Source organism: Cydia fagiglandana, chromosome 25 (assembly GCF_963556715.1).
Source record: "Cydia fagiglandana chromosome 25, ilCydFagi1.1, whole genome shotgun sequence".
NCBI classification, from domain to species: Eukaryota; Metazoa; Arthropoda; class Insecta; order Lepidoptera; family Tortricidae; genus Cydia; species Cydia fagiglandana.
The window spans coordinates 4,490,118-4,510,408 of record NC_085956.1 but is presented as its reverse complement, the minus strand read 5'-3'; the positions used below and the strand labels follow the sequence as shown (position 1 = coordinate 4,510,408).

At 36.9% G+C, this 20,291-nt stretch overlaps 1 protein-coding gene across 1 annotated transcript in view; it reads right to left on the bottom strand.

Moving 5' to 3' along the window:
• Positions 1-19,384, bottom strand: part of LOC134676996 (proteoglycan 4-like) — a 50,078-nt gene extending 30,694 nt beyond the window's left edge. Inside the window, exon 1 of the mRNA XM_063535370.1 lies at positions 19,153-19,384. The gene's annotated coding sequence lies outside the window, so the exon portion shown is untranslated. The remainder of the gene's footprint in view (positions 1-19,152) is intronic.
• Positions 19,385-20,291: the final 907 nt, after the last annotated feature.

Sequence of the window (20,291 nt, the reverse complement as noted above, 5' to 3'; positions counted from 1 at the left end):
CAGCATCCCAAGCGTTTGAACACGACGCGCCATCACGCCTCAAACTATCAGATCCAAAACGTATTATCTACCATACAACTTCAAAACATTTACTCCCTTTTCATCTAACGTTACGCTCCGCCTTACAATTTCTATAACGTCGTATCTCTAACTCTATAGGACTGTTATAGTAAGATACAACTTGTTGAAAATTAGTTCCACTTCGCAATTTCGAAAACGGCGCATGTCTGTCTGTACGAGGGATATAGTCTGCGGCATTCGAACTTCAAGATATTCACAAGAGACGACGCGTACTAGATCCATTCTAGATAGGTACGTTATAGTTTAGATATCAAGTAGTTCTCTTTTGCAGCGCAATTCGGGAACCAATGTCACTTTTACGTTAGATAGAGTATGATATCTATTAGATATGAATTAGATCTCTAAGTCATATCCTGTGGAAATCGTTCAAGAGTATCTCCAGAATCGTGCAAATGTCTTTGACAGGTTAGATCTTAAACATATCGTTATCGTATCTTGGTGATGTCTAAAAGATGTCTAATAGATGTCTATTTCATAATCAGAATCGGGCCCAATAACGTCGTATCTCTATAGGACTATTATAGTAAGATACGACTTGTTGAAAATTAGTTGCACGTCGTAATTTCAAAAACGGCGTATGTGTGTACGATGGCTATAGTGATATCCTCTAGCCGCCCATACGTCAAACCTTGCCAAGCAAAAATAAATTGTATTTTGTCAACACAAAGTTCAAATTAGAATGGAGCAGGAGACCCTTCTATAGGTCTCTGGGCGGCTAAAGGATATAAGACGTATTGAAATTAGTAAATGTATTGAGGCCAGACATGAGTGCATGCATCTTCTGTCGCAATCAGTCCTCGTTTTATTCACGACCTAACCTAAAACAGTTTATTGAAAAGTTAAATTGCCGTGTGATAAATATCATGTAATATCAATTATAACGTGTGAGTCGTGACATAAAGAAAAAACCGGGCAAGTGCGAGTCGGACTCGCGCACGAAGGGTTCCGTACCATAAAGCAAAAAAAAAACGGAAAAAATGCAAAAAGGAAACGGTCACCCATCCAAGTACTGACTACTCCCGACGTTGCTTAACTTTGGTCAAAAATCACGTTTGTTGTATGGGAGCCCCATTTAAATCTTTATTTTATTCTGTTTTTACTATTTGTTGTTATAGCGGCAACAGAAATACATCATCTGTGAAAATTTCAACTGTCTAGCTATCACGGTTCGTGAGATACAGCCTGGTGACAGACGGACGGACGGACAGACGGACGGACGACGGACGGACGGACGGACGGACGGACAGCGAAGTCTTAGTAATAGGGTCCCGTTTCACCCTTTGGGTACGGAACCCTAAAAAATATACATACAGTGCTCACACCATACATCAGTTTTAGTACCAAAAAGCTTATTATTTTCGTAGTCGATATCTAGCATCGAGTAATGGAATTATCATATTATTTATCATGTACAATTGTACAAGTAAATAAAGGAGTACCTACCTATACCTATCACAACAACACTAAAGTTTTGAGAATCCCAAAGTGCAATAAGTCCGTTATTTTATTCCAGTCACCAGTTCAGCCACCCGTATATGCAAATATTTCTTTGTTCACTGTCTCCAGGAATATTAATGCCAAATACTGAGAATATTTTCTCCCATCAATGTTTTGAAAAAAATGCCTTATCAGGTATTCATAGCAAGTTTCTAAGGTAACGAAATAAAACATTCAGCTGAATGGAAATCCTCTTTTTTGTATGTTTAATAGGTTTCAAAAACTGAAGGACACGGGTCGAGGAAATTGTTAATTACCAGGGTGAATACCAACTTTTTTTTTTTATTCGAGGTATAATAATGGTGTGTTACTTAAACTTTTTTATAACACAATAAATTAAACTAAATTGTAAACTACATTTATCTAAAATTAAAACTATAATTAAACACTAAAATTAAAAACTAAAATTAAAAACTAAACTAATATAAATTAAAATAAATCTAAAAAAAGGCCCCCGTGGCATTGTGCCAAAGATGCTGGCAGCATTCCCTCGCTGAATCGCAATACTGATGCGCTGCAAGAGAAAGCTGCCAGTTCTCTGGTTACCGGTGGTATCGACCAGCTTTTTGCACAGTTCTTTGAAAATAATATGGTTTTGGTTACTCGTAGTTTTCCAAATGACCAACCAACAGTTCCGATCAAAGATAAGACCAATCCTAAAAATTGCGAGACCTAGCAACCAAAAGTGTGTCAGAATATAACATCAACTGAGTTACATAAAGCTGGTAATACCTTGTTACAATGGCCCAATGGACATTGTTACCTGGTTTCATTCGCTAAGCAAACACAAACACACATACACGAGAGACAAATTAGTAAGAGAGACTAGTAACCAAACAAAGTCATTTTCTCATTGGTGTATGTATGTCGGTGGCCGATCGTAAGATCAGGCAGATCGTGAAATTCCTAGGCATATCGTGAAACGTGAAAATCTTTGACTCGTTCTCTGAGTCGACGGAGCCCCGCTACGCGGGGCTTCTATTTCTGGGCAGTTTGCCCTTCGGGAATCTGAAGCAACCTAACGAACCTACAGTGAGAGAAAAATCATTAGTAAACTAAACCAGGAATTAAAAAACAGTTCTGTACTGGGGAAAAAATGAAGTTTAGTAATAATTATAGACGTTTCACTATTTCTGTAAAGTTTATTTATTTCTACAAACAGCTCAGTAATCCTAAATCTAATTTCAACAAACAGATAATAGAAATTGCAAGAACTAATAGAAATTGCAAAAGTTGTTCCTATTAGTTGACTCTCCTTGTCCCCGGATTATGTTTATTTTTGTAATTCTAAGTGTGTTTTTGTTATCCTTTTCTCTCAGTGTACCTTACCTATACATTGGTTTAATGTCACTCTCGTCAAAATATTACACAGGAACATTACGATCTGCCTGATCTTACGATCGGCCGCCGACATTTATAATAAATACTTTGTATGGTAATTGCCAGTCTTCATTATTTACTAGTCTTTGCATCCACTTATATTTTTAGATGTTAAGTGCTAATATAGCTGAATATACACAGGTGTAAATGCAGTTTGTGTGTGACCTTTTGACACAGTTTTTTGTGTATGTGTGTGTATGAATACTTTATCCACATAAAGAGACAAAACAGGTTATGTTACTAAGGGGCTGTCCATAAATTACGTCATCCTTTTTTTGACGATTTTTGACCCCCAATCATCCAAAAACCATGCTTTAAATGACCCCATTTCCTCCTACTTCATGCTACCGTCATCCGATGTGCAGACCCCCACCCCTAATTTTAAATGACGTAATTTATGAATAGCCCCTAAGGCAGATATATTTTTCGTACGTATGATATTCTAAAAAACCTTGAATTAATTTTTTTTCGTCTAAAAGTTGCTAAGTGTGACCTAGTTATATTTTAATTCATCTCGCAAAATATGGTTGAAAAATTAAGTTTATACAGGCACAGGTAAAAAAGAACGTTCAAATTGGCCTGAATGTTTAAGGTCCGACCACATCGGTGCTTAAAAACGACGACGGTGTGGAATCGCAGCCGTGCCGCAAAACTGTACGAATTCACTCTTAGGAGGACATGGAGACCGACTCGCGCACGAAGGATTCCGAACCATTACGCGAAAAACGGCAAAAAAAAAACACGTTTGTTGTATGGGAGCCCTACGTAAATATTTATTACATTCTGTTTTTAGTATTTGTTGCTATAACGGCATTAGCGGCAACAGAAATACATCATCTGTGAAAATTTCAACTGCCTGGCTATCATGGTTCATGAGATAGAGCCTGGTGACAGATAGACGGACGGACAGACGGACAGCGGAGTCTTAGTAATAGGGTCCCGTTTTTATAAATACCCTTTGGGTACGGAACCCTAAAAACAGCATGCTTACACACAGGGATCGGAAACGGGTATGTTTTTGTATGTGTACAAAAACGGTATTTTTTGTTCCTTGTTAATTATTTCGTTTTCAATTGGGCAAAACTCAACTGAGTCCTACATTTTGAGTATAAAATAATTCGAAATATCCGTATATTTGTATTTGTATTTCGAAATTTTCGCAAAAAACCGGTTCCGATCCGTAGGTAGCGTCACCGTTTTTAAGCAGCGGTGTGGACGCTACGTTGACGGGGACATCACGTATTCTATCAAATCAGCTGTTATATCTAGGTTATGTTATTGTTATTACATCGGAATTGGGCAAGCATTTTAGAAGTGGGCTCTAAAAAGTTGTATAATAGTTTTATAAGGTTTAGTAACCGTCAATTAACATGTTATTGCGGTTTTTATAAAGTATTATTTTTGCTGATATTGCTCAAATGACGGATTTAGGAGGGCAGTAGTATCAATCAAATTATACAGGATGACCCAAAAATGCGTTGACTAACCGTTCTTAGGATTTTTTTAGGGTTCCGTACCTCAAAAGGAAAAAAACGGAACCCTTATAGGATCACTCGTGCGTCTGTCTGTCTGTCCATCTGTCACAGTCTATTTTCTCGGAAACTACTACGCCAATTAAGTTGAAATTTAGTACACATATGTAAATTAGTGACCTAAAGATGGACATACATATTTTTTGTATAATTTTAAAATACATACATAGGTTCGAAGTTATTTAAGAAAATAGCCAAAAAATGACCATTCCCCACCTTTATCTCCGAAACTACTGGGTCTAAAATTTTGAAAAAAATACACTAAATAGTTCTTTACCTATAGATGACAGGAAAACCTATTAGAAATGTGCAGTCAAGCTTGAGTCGGACTTATGTACGGAACCCTGCAAACGCGAGTCTGACTCGCACTTGGCCGGTTTTCTTACTTACACTTACATCTATTATAGTCTTGTCTATTTTTATAGTAATTTAAATTGTATTTTTTCTTAATTACTCGTAATGCATGTTAATTATAAGATGTAATGTTTTGAAAAGACGTGTCCCGCCGTGTTTGTTGCCGGCCTCGTACTGGGATACCCTCCTACAATTGAGGGGGGATTTAAATTTGAAATTTAAATCCGTTTTGACGTTCATAAGCGCATTGTAAAATGCCTATGTAAGTCGGGTGACAATGCAATATTATGGTACCATCGAGCTGATCTGATGATAGAGACAGGAGGGGGCCTTAAGAATTCTGTGATAAAACAATGCAACCTAATTGTTTTGGGGTTTTTAGAATGGTCTCGATGAGTATTAGTTGTCTGTGGAAAGAAAAGTACAGTCAGCGATAAAAGCTTGTACCAAAAATGGAATTATTGCCAAAAACTTTTTCCTAATATTTCGTAATTCTCCTTATTAGGCCGCGAAGAGAACTAACGAGTATGATTACTATAAGAAACATGTTTGTTTATATGTATTAATTATCGAGCCGGCTAAGCAAGGTATCATACATGTATGACTGCAGTTCTTAATGATACTAAATTACCTTGACATCGTAAATTTAATGTTTCTAATGTAACAGCTTCGGCCCTTCTGACAAATGTGCTATGGGACCGCATAGGTATGCAATATAAATTAGTTTAAAAATGATGCTAAAGGAAAATTCGAGAGCTCTATTGGTGTAATAATTACAAGTTTCATAGGGAAATATATATAGGCTTGGCATATGAAAAAATATGAAAAAATGGTATTTATATCCTGCCAAAAGTCCGGATATCACCCTAAAAATCCTGACAAATTCGCGTGTGTGCGGTAGCGACCTCTACAACGTAATTGAAAATTCTTAAAAAAACTTCGCATTCATCTATAAATTTCCTTAGGTATTATTTTTATTCACGTCATCGATATCACCCTGTATAGTGTATTCAATAAATAATGATCCAATAACTACTAGTTAAAACAAAGACATAAAAAGAAATGTAGCTTTTTATGGCATTTATGCTTACCAATGAAACAAAAAAAACATGGCTGATTCAGATATAACGATTTGTTATTGGTTTCGATTTTTCGATCTTTATTTATGTTATCAACTATTTTTCGTTAGATTTTGATAACATTTGGTGGTTATGTTAGTGGACGTAAGATCAGGCAAATAGTGAAATTGCTAGGCGTATCGTGAAACGTGAAAATCTTTGTCTCATTCCATAAGTCGACTATTAAGGCCCCCCCACATCTAGCGTCTTTCGAGCGTAGGCGTCTACAATTTTATGGCCGCTGCTCGACGCAACGTCGACGCAGCGTCGACGCAACTGCGCAGCGACGTCATTTTCCATAGCGCTGACCAGACGCCGACCGACGCCGACGCTCGAAAGACGCTAGATGTGGGGGGGGCTAAGTTCTTTTTTCAAGTACCTATGCATATATCCTGAACAGCTTACCCAAACAAAGTACCTAGTATAGAAACTTTAGAAAAATATCCTGTTAGCAAAGAGTACACTTAAGAAACGGAAAACATATAAAAACTCAAAAATGCGCGTTTTCCCCGAGATGAGACCTAGCTAGATCGATTTTCCGGCCTCGAGAACCCCCATATAGCAAATTTCATCGAAATATATTAACACATATATAAACAAGAATTGCTCGATTAAAGGTATAAGATTAATGTATTTAATGTAAATTACAACTATATTAAAATAACATGTAAGCACTACATATTTAAGGCTAAGCTTAGTTAAATTAATCTCAAAATATTGAGATAGTAACTAAGTTATAATATGTACCTCGAATCTCCTAAGAAATAAACAGATTTTTTGTTTACTAATACCTAATGTCAAATAAAGCTACCCCAGCTCTAACCCTGCGCTATACTTAAAGCTAGCTAATTTAAATCCCTTCTAAATTCGAGGAGGGTATCCCAATACGGAACCGGCGAGAAACTCGTCTCAAAACAAAAATCCTTAACTAATTGCTAAACCAGAATCAGCAATACGTGTAACATATAATACAGTAATTGTGTTGATAGTAAGCAATTTCAGTTCAACCTACTTCTGATTACGCAATTTGTATCGAGATGTTTTTTATCTCTTCCGATACCAGTAATTGAGCTGGTTTTGGTATTTGTGTTTATTACTCGTTTTGTTTGTGGGTTAATGACCGTATAATCCATACAGTTTTTTTCCTTCCTCTCCGTTACCACCATACTAAGTCTGATTTTATACTAAGTATGCTTGTGCTTTGAAACCCTCGGAACGCTCAAGATTCCATTTTTCGAACCACTCGCTACGCTCGTGGTTCAATTTTGGCATCTTTCGCTTGCTCGGGTATCAATATTAGCACGAGCGGTTAAACAACAACTTTGCCCCCTTGTAAAACAAATAACTATTTTTTTAGCATTAGAAAAAGACTACGCGATCTTGACGTGTATTTTAATTGAAAAACGATTTTTTTTAATCAGTACGTTGGTAAATATTACCTATTTATGTAAGCAAAAGAATGAAAATAATAGTATATGATTCATAATTGTTACATATTTGCCGTGACTTATTTTATAAAGTGTTTCTCAATTAAAAGACACGTCAGGATTTTTCACCTTTTTTCTAATGCTAAAAAACCGACCGACCGAATACCGTACGCATTTAAATCCTAAGGCACCCATAAAGTAAAGTAGGTAGCATCTAATTTTAGTAATTCGCGTTTCGAAAGTCATACAAGTATTAAGTGACCTCAGTTATATAACGTTATTAGGAGTACAATAGGATAAAGTGGCCGAATAATGAGATATACTACACCATTGTTCTTGGAAACACGGATATTGAAACGGCAGCTTAATTATGAAGGTTGTCGGTATCACTAGACTTATATCGACCGGGATATGGACCGTGATTACCTTTTGTGTTGTTTTCGAGCTCCCTTTTTTAGGGTTCCGTACCCAAAGGGTAAAACGGGACCCTATTACTAAGACTTCGCTGTCCGTCCGTCCGTCCGTCCGTCTGTCACCAGGCTGTATCTCATAGCTTGACAGTTGAAATTTTCACAGATGATCTATTTCTGTTGCCGCTATAACAACAAATACTAAAAACAGAATAAAATAAAGATTTAAATGGGGCTCCCATACGACAAACGTGATTTTTGACCAAAGTTAAGCAACGTCGGGAGTGGTCAGTACTTGGATGGGTGACCGTTTTTTTTTGCTTTTTTTTGTTTTTTTTGCATTATGGTACGGAACCCTTCGTGCGCGAGTCCGACTCGCACTTGCCCGGTTTTTTTCTCTCTCTATATTTGGTATGGGAACTGCACGCCGACTGCACGCCGACGTTGCACAAATTGCAGTCGGGATGCAGTTCGTCTGTATCAGTCAGAAGTAATCGCCGGGGTTCAAACCGAGATCTTCGACTTCAAATTAACATGAACAGTCGCCATCAGACATATCGGAGCGGCCAAGGTGTTCACAATATCTGAACACGCACTCTAACGCCCAATCCGCATTGGGCTAGAGCGTGGGGACTATAGCCCAAGCCCTCTCGCGCATGAGAGGAGGCCTGTGCTCAGCAGTGGGACGTAGGTATATAGGCTGAAATGATGATGATGATGATGACTCTGACGCCTAGACAATAGGGGCGTGTTCAGATATTTCTGAGCGTCTTGACGGCTCCGATGTATCTGAAAGCGACTGAACACAGGATACATAAACAAAGTTCTTCAAGTCCTTTCGTTCCACATGCTTTGTTTAACACCCTATTGCTAAGGTTTGCAATCCGGATCCGAAATGTATGAAATTATCCGGATCTGGATCCGGATCCGCGGATATTCCCATACATTTCGGATCCGTCGTGCAAACCCTACCTATTGCCAACTGCGCTTTTTGCAGTCAAATCACGTGGTTGACTGTACCATTGTGTGTGAGGCAATACAGTCTCACACGAAACAATGGGTAGGTCATTCCTTAGTGTAGCTAGTTATGTTGGAATTTATAACTTTTGGGCTGAGTTTTCTGCATTAATTTAAGCGCTAGGTAAAAGTGCTTGATTTAATGCGCAATACCTTAGTTAGTTTTTTTAGCATTTTAGAAGGTAAGCGATCTTGACATGTCTTTTAATTGAAAAAATGCTTTTTAAAAATCAATAACTATTACTTATGAAAGTAGAAGACTATAAATGATCGTATAAGACTCATAATTGTTACATATTTGCCGTAACTTATTTTTAAAATGTGTTTTTCAATTAAAAGACGCGTCAAGATTGTTTACCTTATTTCTAATGCTAAAAAAAACTTTAATAAATGTAAGGTCATTAGTCATTATTGCGTTGGACCAAAGACTTGTTTAGGTAATTAGGGGCCTAAAGGGGCCCACAGCTTACCAGTTCGCCGGACGATATCGGCCTGTCAGTAAATCGCAAAAGGTGACAGTTCCGAACAACTGACAGGCTGATATCGTCCGGCGGACTGGTAATCTGTGGGCCCCTTTAGGCCACTAATTACCTATACAAGTCTTTGGTCCGCAATAATGACCTTTCATTTATTATCAACTAAGTACTTGTGGAAAATCACGGAATTCCAAGTCTGTGCACAATCCAGTCCAGAAATGTATATCCACATGTATCCTTATATCAACGGAGTAAGGTGTAAAATCGATTACATAGTTATGCGCAATGTGCACAATCCAGTCCCTAAATATCTATACATATTTCGCCGTAACTCAACTGGATAAGGTGCAGAATTGTGTACATATTTAAGGAAACAAGTCTGTCCGGTTGAACAAGGTTGGAAACGAAGGCCGACAGGTGACAAAATAGATTGTGGGCTTTAGCTATTGATTTAATATTAGTATTCTTACACAACGCGGTTTTTTAATAGTTCAAGAGTTTGTAGAATTCCATATTTGGAATGTAGAAAATACCTTTCAGACTGTATTTCACCATCGTGACTAAATATCGCGAAATGACTGAGAATTTTAAAGAGTTTAAGCATGAAAAAATATAGTATCAGTTTTGGCATAGATAGCGTCGGGTGACAAGCAAAAGTCACTAACCAACACCATTGAAATTATTGGACAATAAACCGTTTTACAAGTGTAATTAAGTGCATTGTTACTTTAATTTTTTGATAGTACTTAGTGACTTTTCCTTGTCACCCGACGAATTAGAGAAAAAAATACATAGAGTGCTCACTCTATACATCAGTATTGGTATTAAAAAAGATTAATATTTTCATAGTCGACCTAACATCGAGTAGCGGAATTATCAGCACTGCTAAGTAGCAGTAGTAGTAGTACTGTCAAGTGACAATAGATGTAGCACCGAGCGGAAAGTGTAATGCTCAACAACATAAGACTTTCCGATCGGTGCTACATCTATTGTCACTTGACAGTGCTACTACTGCTACTTATAAGTACATTCGTTTTTTTAGCATTAGAAAGAACTTGAAAGAAGGTAAGCGATCTTGACATGTCTTTTAATTGAAAAACGCGTTTTAAAAATCAGTAACTATTACCTACTTATGAAAGCAGAAGAACATAAATGATCGTATTAGATTCATAATTGTTACATATTTGCCGTAACTTATTTTTAAAATGTGTTTTTCAACTAAAAGTGATGTGTCTTTTGATGCGATTGTTTACCTTATTTTTAATGCTAAAAAAACGAACATAGCAGTGCTGATAATTCCGCTACTCGATGCTAGATGTCGACTATGAAAATATTAGACTTTTTAGTACAGTCGCCATCATATATATCGGAGCGGCCAAGGTGTTCATAAATATCTGAGCACGCCTCTATTGTCAAGGCGTTAAAGTGCTTGTTCAGATATTGTGAACACCTTGGCCGCTCCGATATATCTGATGGCAACTGTACCAATACTGATGTATAGAGTGAGCACTCTTGTCTTATATAGTGGTTCTCTATGTTTACAACTAATAATAAAAGCTGGAGTTAAAACAGAATGCTAGCACATTTAATCTAAAACAACAAAATTCACTTTACTTGATAGGTACTGTCACAGAATAAATAATAGTACTAGGTACAGAAGACTCACTCTCTAACAAAACGCGTCTGTCACGGTCAGCACAGATATGGCCGCTACGTGGCGACAGCGCCACGCGCGGCTTATGGCTAACCCCAAAATTGGGGTCGAACGGATGTACTTTTAGCTACCTGTAGCAAAGCGGCGAAATCGCGGAGTGAGCCACGCCTGGTACTGTCGTCAAATGCTTATTTTAGTAGTAGTCATGGACATCTGTAGATTTTTATTCAACATGTGGAAATTATCCTGCGTTATTTAAGTCGTCACGTGCAACTGACCTTTAGGTGGCATTTCACAAGACTCGTTTAGAGTTATGTAAAGAAACAACAAAAACGGCAAAATGCCCATCCTGATGCATCTAGCTAGCAGCCGGCGCGTCCATAAAAGCCGATTCCCACCGGCTTGCCTGTTTTTGGACGTTTGAGCAGAGTTGTAAAATAAATATGTAAGCAAAATTAGGCTTGCCTATGAATATGTCTGACGCGCCGCCACTGCTAGCTAGGTAATTATTTTGAGACAATTATATACAAATTAACTTCCCACTCTATGCTCAATAAGCTTTATGGAGTTAGACCAAGAAAAGTCTGCAGCGATTTTGATAGCCCACGTAGGCACGCAGTGCAAGTGTTACCTATTTTAAAAGTCAAACTTCTATGAAATTATGACGTATATGACACTTGCCCTGCGTATGCTTTCAAAATTATTGCAAACTTTTCTTGGTATAACTTTAATTAACATGTTCGCGGACGCTCAGTCACACCAGTTGGACACCTAAATTTTGTATGGAAATATTGGAACTGTTATAGCATTCCTGTCACTACAAATATATCTTTTGGGTTTGTATATGACGCGTAACTTACTTATGCAGTTCGTAGATCTTTAAAACGTGACTGATATTGCAATATTTTTAGATTTTCTATGGCTTGATAAGCTGAAAACTACATATGTTTAAAATTTGAAGCTTGTGGGTATGCTAGAAGTACCTTAGAATTGTGATGATCGGTGAGTGACTGAGTGAGTGTGTCAGTGTCGAAAATAAGGAACTTTGACGTACAATAATTCTTAAACTACAAGTTTAGATTTAATGTTTATGAGAATATATCTAAAGCATGTTAAGCCCTATATGCCACTGAAAATTCAGGGTTTTAACTTCAGCCAGCACAAAATAACAGGTCGTCGAAAATGGCCTGAATCGCTTTGAGAAAAGGATGGTACGGCCGTGCCTCTTTGTTTTGCTCGACTTGGCAGGGGCGCTACCGTGCCCCCAGATATCTCGGTATAAGGATAAATTTAGTCACATAACGGGATACCTCAGTCATTGAACGACGGTCACGACGAACTCAACCTGGCCACGTTTTTCCTTATAAACCTGATGATTTTTGGCCCCATCAAGGTTTACATTTTGTAATCGATGATGGTCGTCTAATCTATCTGTCAGCGGTCGATCATAAGATGAGGCAGATCGTAATGTTCCTGTGTAATGTTTTGACGATAGTCACATTAAACCAATATATAGGTAGGATAGGTTCGTTAAAGGTTGCTTCAGATGTCCGAAGGGCAAACTGCCCAGGAATAGGAGCCCCGCGGGGCTCCGTCGACTCAGGGAACGAGTCAAAGATTTTCAGGTTTCACGATACGCCTAGGAATTTCACGATATGCCTGATCTTACGATCGGCCGCCGACATATCAATTTCTATTATTGGCTAATTATTTAATAATACTTTTTTAGATCATAGATTTTGACCGTTTTAAAGAAAGAGGTAAATTTCTAAGCTAATTTAGCGCTTTGCCCTTAGAGTTTCGTTACTAAAATACTCTGTAAAAATAAATAGTTTAACGTGTAGTGTTTTTGGCGGCATTACTCATATAATATATTATAGGACAATAAATAAATATTATAGGACATTTTTTTACACAAATTGACTAAGCCCCACGGTAAGCTCAAGAAGGCTCGTGTTGTGGGTACTCAGACAACGATATACAGGGCGTCCCACAGCTATGCCACATGGAGGGTAAGTACCCTGAATATTGTAGATAGAACATTTTGCTGAAAGAAGACATTATTTAAATTTAAAAAACAATTTAAACTGCATTCATAGATTTTTAAATAATTACATGGTTGAACCGGGAATCGAACCCGCTACACGAAAAAAAAAACACCCTGTAGCTTTTTCATACCGATCGAAAGGCTTCATCATAAGGATAATTTTTTGCTAAATAACATAGTGTCGGTAATAAAAAGAAACCCATGAATTTTAACATTTTTAATTCAAATTAACCAATTTAATTTATCAAATGCTCAAAATGAGTGTCATTCTGTTGAATACTAAGCCGCTCTCTTTTGATTATTTCGCTAAATTTCACATCAAATGTTAAAATTCATGGTCTTCCTTTAGTTTCTGACACTATGTTATTTAGCAAAAAATAATCCTTATGATGAAGCCTTTCGATCGGGATGAAAAAGCTACAGGGTGTTTTTTTTTCTCCTGTAGCGGGTTCGATTCCCGGTTCAACCATGTAATTATTTAAAAATCATGAATGCAGTTTAAATTGTTTTTAAAATTAAAATAATGTCTTTTTTCAGTAAAATGTTCCATCTACAATATTCAGGGTACTTTCCCTCCATGTGGCATAGCTGTGGGACGCCCTGTATATAATATATAATTACTTAAATACATAGAAAACAACCATGACTCAGGAACAAACATCTGTATCATCATACAAATAAATGCCCTTACCAGGATTCGAACCCGGGACCATCGGCTTCATAGGCAGGGTCAATACCCACTAGGCCAGACCGGTCGTCAACCATATGTAATCATATGTCTCTAGTTATTTATGTTGAAAGCGCAATCTTTCAATAACCTTTCTTTTACAAGTATTCTTATTACAGACCCTATTTTTGACACGCACGTAATAATAAGCGTAATTGACGTACCTGCTCTAACAAGGTAATGATAATAATGACTTACAATTGATTTTTGTGCTGCAATTGCATAAATTAGCTTTTAGAATCGGAAACATTTATATGATTACCGCATAAATAATATTGCAATATGAACAGAAAAATAACAATATGGCTACTTAAAAAGACATGTATAGACGTAGATATGAGCGCCGCGCCGGCGCGCCGCCGCCGCCGACAAAATTTTCGCGCCGCCGCCGCCGACGCTGGGCTATCGGCGTGGCATCGGCGTGACCTTGTTAGATACCACTACTTTCAGAATCAGATAATTTATATTTTATCTAGTTTAGATCTTTAACGGCGCCAGTCTGAATAGCTTATAGACATTCAAAAGTTATTATAGGTCCATATAATTCAAAAATATTGATAGTAAATTCAAACTTTTCTGTTTGGTAACCGCGCTAGTACTGTTAGGGCAACAAAATGACTAATTTTGCCAGCTGGCTAGCCCATCTGTCATTCACCGCGAATTTAATCATTGCAAGCATGGTTTAATGTCTTTAAAAGGGGTTAATTTCAGATATTAAGCGTTTTCACGCCCAAAGGTCCTGCCGTTGGCTTCGCACGGAATCACGGAAGGGCGTCGGAAACGGAATCTGGTCTCATTTAAGCCATTGTTCAAATTTCAAACTTTGCTCTCTCGCAGCCCAATCTTTGGATCTTCTCCGATCTTAGCTTCACTGCAGCATGGCCTTTAACCTCGCACGAATGCACCTGCAGGAAAGCTCCAGGTTCTTAACACTATCGGTCTTTATCGGCCTTCGGACTTGCTTACACTGGACCAATAGTTCAATTCCAAGCTCTGCTCTCTTGCAGCTTGGCCTTCGGCCTCGCACAGAAGCGCGCCGTAATCGGCGCTCCGGACATTCGGCCGTCAGCCAAGCTCACACTTGGCATTCGATTCTAAGCTGTATGCTTACCTGCAGCTCAGCCTCTGGCCTCGCATGGGAAGGCGTCGGAATCAGGTCTTCGGTGCTAGGTGGAGCTCGGCCTTGGACCTCACTTTTTGACATAAACCGGTTTGTTGGGTCGATATTGGTTAATGACGGAGCTTGATTTTCCTCACTTCAGCTCTTTGGACTGTCGACCAGGCGTTTCCCTGATATAGTCAATCCGCTACGTTTTACTTAGCACAAAAGACAAGGGCCTCACAAAGATCTTCCGGTCAGGGCCTCGCCAACAGAGATGTGAAAAATACTTTATAAAAAGTATTTAAATACAAAATACAAATACATCCTTGATAATACTATTTCAAATGCAAAATACAAAATAGTTTTTGATTTTGTATTTAAATACAAAATACGAAATAGGTATTTTCAAAATACTTTTTAAAAATACAAATACTTTGCGATGAAAGGTACTCTGAGTAGTGGATACCTAGTCTGAATTAAAAAGTATTACTCGGGATTTCCGAGTTGAAAAGACTCTCTTTATTCTTTAAAATCAATCCTCTATCTTAAGTGCAAATTTCTAGTTGTTTGCTCATATTAACCGGTAGGATGTAGGTATGGATGATGGTTTTTAACGGCCAACTTTTAAAGCATTAATTTGTAATGTTTTACAGCTAGTATAATGCCTCTCGTTAGTGTGATGAAAACGTCTCGTTTGTGTTTCACCAGGGCAGAAAAGTTTATTCTCCTTTCGTGCCTTGAAACCCTCGCAACACTCAAGATTCCACTTTTTTAACCACTCGCTACGCTTGTGGTCATGTGCGACGTTACTAAACAGATTCAACAGTTCCATGTTAAAATAATGAGAGAGTTGCCAGGATTGTAACATCAGAAGAGATTGTAACTCCTACCTACATTACCTACCTACTATAAAGTATTTTGTATTTTGAAAATAGAAAATAGGTCCCAAAAACTATTTCAAATAAAATACAAAATAGTTTTCTTCAAAAGGTATTTAAATACAAAATACAAAATAGGTATTTTGCATTTTGTATTTGCATTTTAAATACAAGTATTTCAAATAAGTCACATCTCTGCTCGCCAAGATTAAGACCGCCTCTGATGCCGCGCGATACTGTTCATACTATATAAAAAAATTTCGTACCTTATTCAATAAATTTTGCTTGAAATTGAAATATGTATGCACTTATTTTATAACATTGTTATAGCAAAAACATGTTTTTTCGGTAAAATTTTGGTTTAAATTAGTTTTTCATTAATCAAAGGTGTTTCAAGGCCACGCCGCCGATTCGCCGCCGCCGCCGACCGATTTTGACCGGCGCGCCGCCGCCGGCTAAATGCCTATCGGCGCTCATATCTAATAGACGGCAATAACAGCCAGAGGCGAAATAATTATATTGTAATAGACCCTTTTGTTAATAAATAGGTGATGTATAAATAAGTATAAAATGTAGTCGTAATATAATGTAATGTAATGATGTAAAAATATTGTAAGTGTTTATATATTTTACTTTTATATTCATATTATAATATCCTAACCTAAGACCTAAGATAAATAAAAGAAAGTACATAATATAATACATAAATAAATAACGATTATATTATACATATGAAATAGCCTATCTATCATTAATTTGTTAATGTCATATTGATTATAACAAATCTATACATAATAATTTGAACCAATCGAGTAATTCGCCAGTAACTAGCTACCGGCAAATAATGGCCACCCTAAGCTAAAATTATAAAAATTAATTATATTCGCAGATAAACAGAATTCATTTTAGTATAGGGTTTCAATAAATGGCCATCCTTCAATAATGAGCCACCTTATACTAAAATGAATTCTGTTTATAGGTGAATAGAATTCATTTTTAGTTTAGGGTGGCCAGTTACTAACAGGTGGCCAGTTACTGGCGAATTACTCTACATATTTTGTCCCACTGCTGGGCAAATGCGTGTCCCCTTGATTTCCATGACTCCCGTTGTTGAGCTTTTTCCGGCCAGTTATTAATGAAGGTGTCTAAGTTGTCCCGCCATCTCCGTCTGGGCCCTACATATTTATTTTGTATTTCTTTCCAATCACGGAACAATGGTGTTCCGGACCTTTGGGAGGCGTACGCGGAGCCGAAGCCATCACGTAGAGGCCCTTTTGACACTTTAATGAAATGTAAGGGGTACACCGAGCGGATGCTGCCCTTACCCGTGTCATGGGACGCACGCAGAGGCAGCACCCGCCAGGGTGTTAAGGACTATTGAGAGTTGATGAAATCTAAAATGAACTAGGTTATTTTGTTATTATTTTGTATATTATTAATTCCTTTAATAATTCCTTTGCGGGATACCTTTGATCTTCGTATTATATAATATCAAAAACATTAAGTTTTGTATTTACTATACTGTTCTACACCTAATGATAAAACCCGTTTGTATTTCACGATTTATTACCACATTTTGGTTACAAATTCATTAATTGGCATTTTATTTAATAGCGTAGACAATTAATTGAGGATGCTTAATCGATAATACCGGTTTTATTTAGCAATATAACAAATTCATATTTAATGATATATTTTCTAGACTAGTTGACGATTTCCTGAATTTTGCTAATTAGTGATTAAATTAGTGTTGGTATTCATCTACAGTTAGTATAAACGTCTAGCGATCCATAAACTGGCAAAAGTGGCAAATGTAAAAAAACCGGGCAAGTGCGAGTCGGACTCGCGCACGAAGGGTTCTGTACCATAATGCAAAAAAAAAAAAACAAAAAAAGCGAAAAAGAAAACGGTCACCCATCCAAGTACTGACCACTCCCGACGTTGCTTAACTTTGGTCACAAATCACGTTTGTTGTATGGGAGCCCCATTTAAATCTTTATTTTATTCTGTTTTTAGTATTTGTTGTTGTAGCGGCAACAGAAATACATCATCTGTGAAAATTTCAACTGTCTAGCTATCACGGTTCGTGAGATACAGCCTGGTGACAGACGGACGGACGGACGGACGGACGGACGGACAGCGAAGTCTTAGTAATAGGGTCCCGTTTTACCCTTTGGGTACGGAACCCTAAAAACATAATCATTTATGTCTGTCTTTTATTTTTTAACAAACAACATTTATTGTTATTACTTATTATTTTGAAACGTCCTGCACCTACATAACCTTTCTGGCTTAGCGCATTTAATTGGTTAACTGGTAGATAATACCTTAAGACTGCTATTTTCAACTTGACGTATTTGCTTTTGCTTTTAGTTGTTGTGTATAGCTTGCTCGTGGTTTTCCTCTTCCTCTCCTAGCTTCGATCTTGCCTTCTAATATAGTTTTCAAAGAGTCGTGTCCTTAGAGGATATAACCAAACGGAGTAGCCATTAACAGGCGTTCCCCTCGGTCGAAAATAGGCGGCCGATGGTCATACATATTCTCTGGACTGACGTTTATTTGACATGGCTATTTTTACTTGGCTCTCCCCCGCAAAAGTCGGCAGACTGTTTTGTACTGAAAATTACAGACAAGGTGTCTCCATTTGGTTATATCACAGTTATATCCTCTAAGGTCGTGTCTTTGTCTTATCAGGTGACCTATCATTTTGCCTCGTCTATTCTCTATGGTATGGAACTATAAAAATATGCCCAAGTTTTTATCGATAACGTACAAAATAGGTTGCGAGCGGTAAAAGTGTGTGACGTAACGCGACCTCGACTCGATTCTCGATTCGCTATCGATACAAACGTAATCGATAGCTTTCCAATCGCATTACTATTAGTATTAGACTAGTAGACGGAATATTGTTAAAGCTGTAACTCTATTTGGTTTTAATGACAATAATTACCTACCATACAGTGTGATTTGACTTTAAGACATAAAAACATAGCCTCCGCCTTAAAATCTCCCCATAAAATTAAAAATAAATGTATGAAAATCAAGGTTACGTTACTTGACATTAACAAAACCAAATACCAGACAAATATAAATATTAAATAAAAATTTTCATGGCAATGTTTGTTATTTCAGCATACAGTTTTATAATTCGAGCAGTACTTTGATTGTATGGGGGGGGGGGGGGCATCAACTTAAATTTTAGTACTTTTTTCATACTATTAGGTAAAGTATTTATTTATTTTGTATAAGATCAATAACTGGCCACCCTTCAATAACTAGCCACCGTATATTAAAAAGAATTCTATTTATAAGTGAATATAATTCATTTTTAGTCTAAGGTGGCCAATTATTAAAGAGTGGCCAGTAATTGACGCTTTATCCTCCATAACTTGATAAACTTTGAACACTTCAAAGAAAAATGTTAATTATTAATTATAACAAAAATAACTTACCAATAGTCCTCTCCAACGTGAAAATGTCAATGTTCAATGTTAATCACTTCACTAGCACTAGCACTAGCACTTCACATCCTCTGCTCACTAGAAATCATCCAAAATAATAATCATAGTAGTAAAACAGGATATATATAGCTACAGCGTATAACGCGAATTTTATATATATGTAGAAAAAGTCTGTGAGGAATTCGTAGACTTTTTGGGTTATACCCTTTTCTCGTGGCGCGCTCTCTTGCATTTAAATATTACTTTGCCAATCGACCTGCGAACAAGGACAGAAAGTGCAGTTTAGTGACTGTTCAGATTGTTGAGGTGACTGTTCAAATTATGAAAGTGACTGTTCAAACTATTAAAGTGATATTCAAATTATTAAAGAGACTATTCAAATTATTAAAGTGACTATTCAAATTATGAAAGATTGTTCGTAAGATTAAAATAATTGTGCATAAGAATATAAACATTATATTGTCAATAGACAAATTAAGAAATAAATATTAATGACTGTTCAAATTATGTTACCTACAGGCTGTTATATAATCAACATATAAATATTCAAGTGACTTTGTTCAATGTAGAAAAATAATATGGGTCAATCCATTGAACTTATGTACATAAGTGTTAATAATATGAATTAAAAGTGATGGTTGAAGTAGTAGAATATCGCAGGTTTTAGTAAAAATTTAGATTCAGAGAGACTTGCGCCTAAAGTAATTTTGAACCCATGCTCATAAACCCATAAGCCCTTAACTTTAGGGCTTGTGGGTTCATGTTTAGCTAGGTAATTTATTTACTGTATAAAATAGTTTAGGGCCTAATAAATCGTCAGAATTTCATGACAGTCGGCCCGCTTCGAACTTTAAAATACGTCAATCAATAGATATAGAAACGATATGGATTAGATGTGTCAGTGTCAAATGTGACGTTTCTTCAAACAAAAACGTGACCGTTCGTAATATTTCAATTAATAATTATCTATAGAAACGATATGGATTAGCTATCGATTAGATTTGTTTGTATCAAATGGGACGTTTCTTTAAAAAAAACGTCACTTTTGACACTGAAACATCTAATCCATATCGTTTCTAGATCTATTAATTGACATGTATACGCTTGTATGTAAATATGTTGACGTGTAA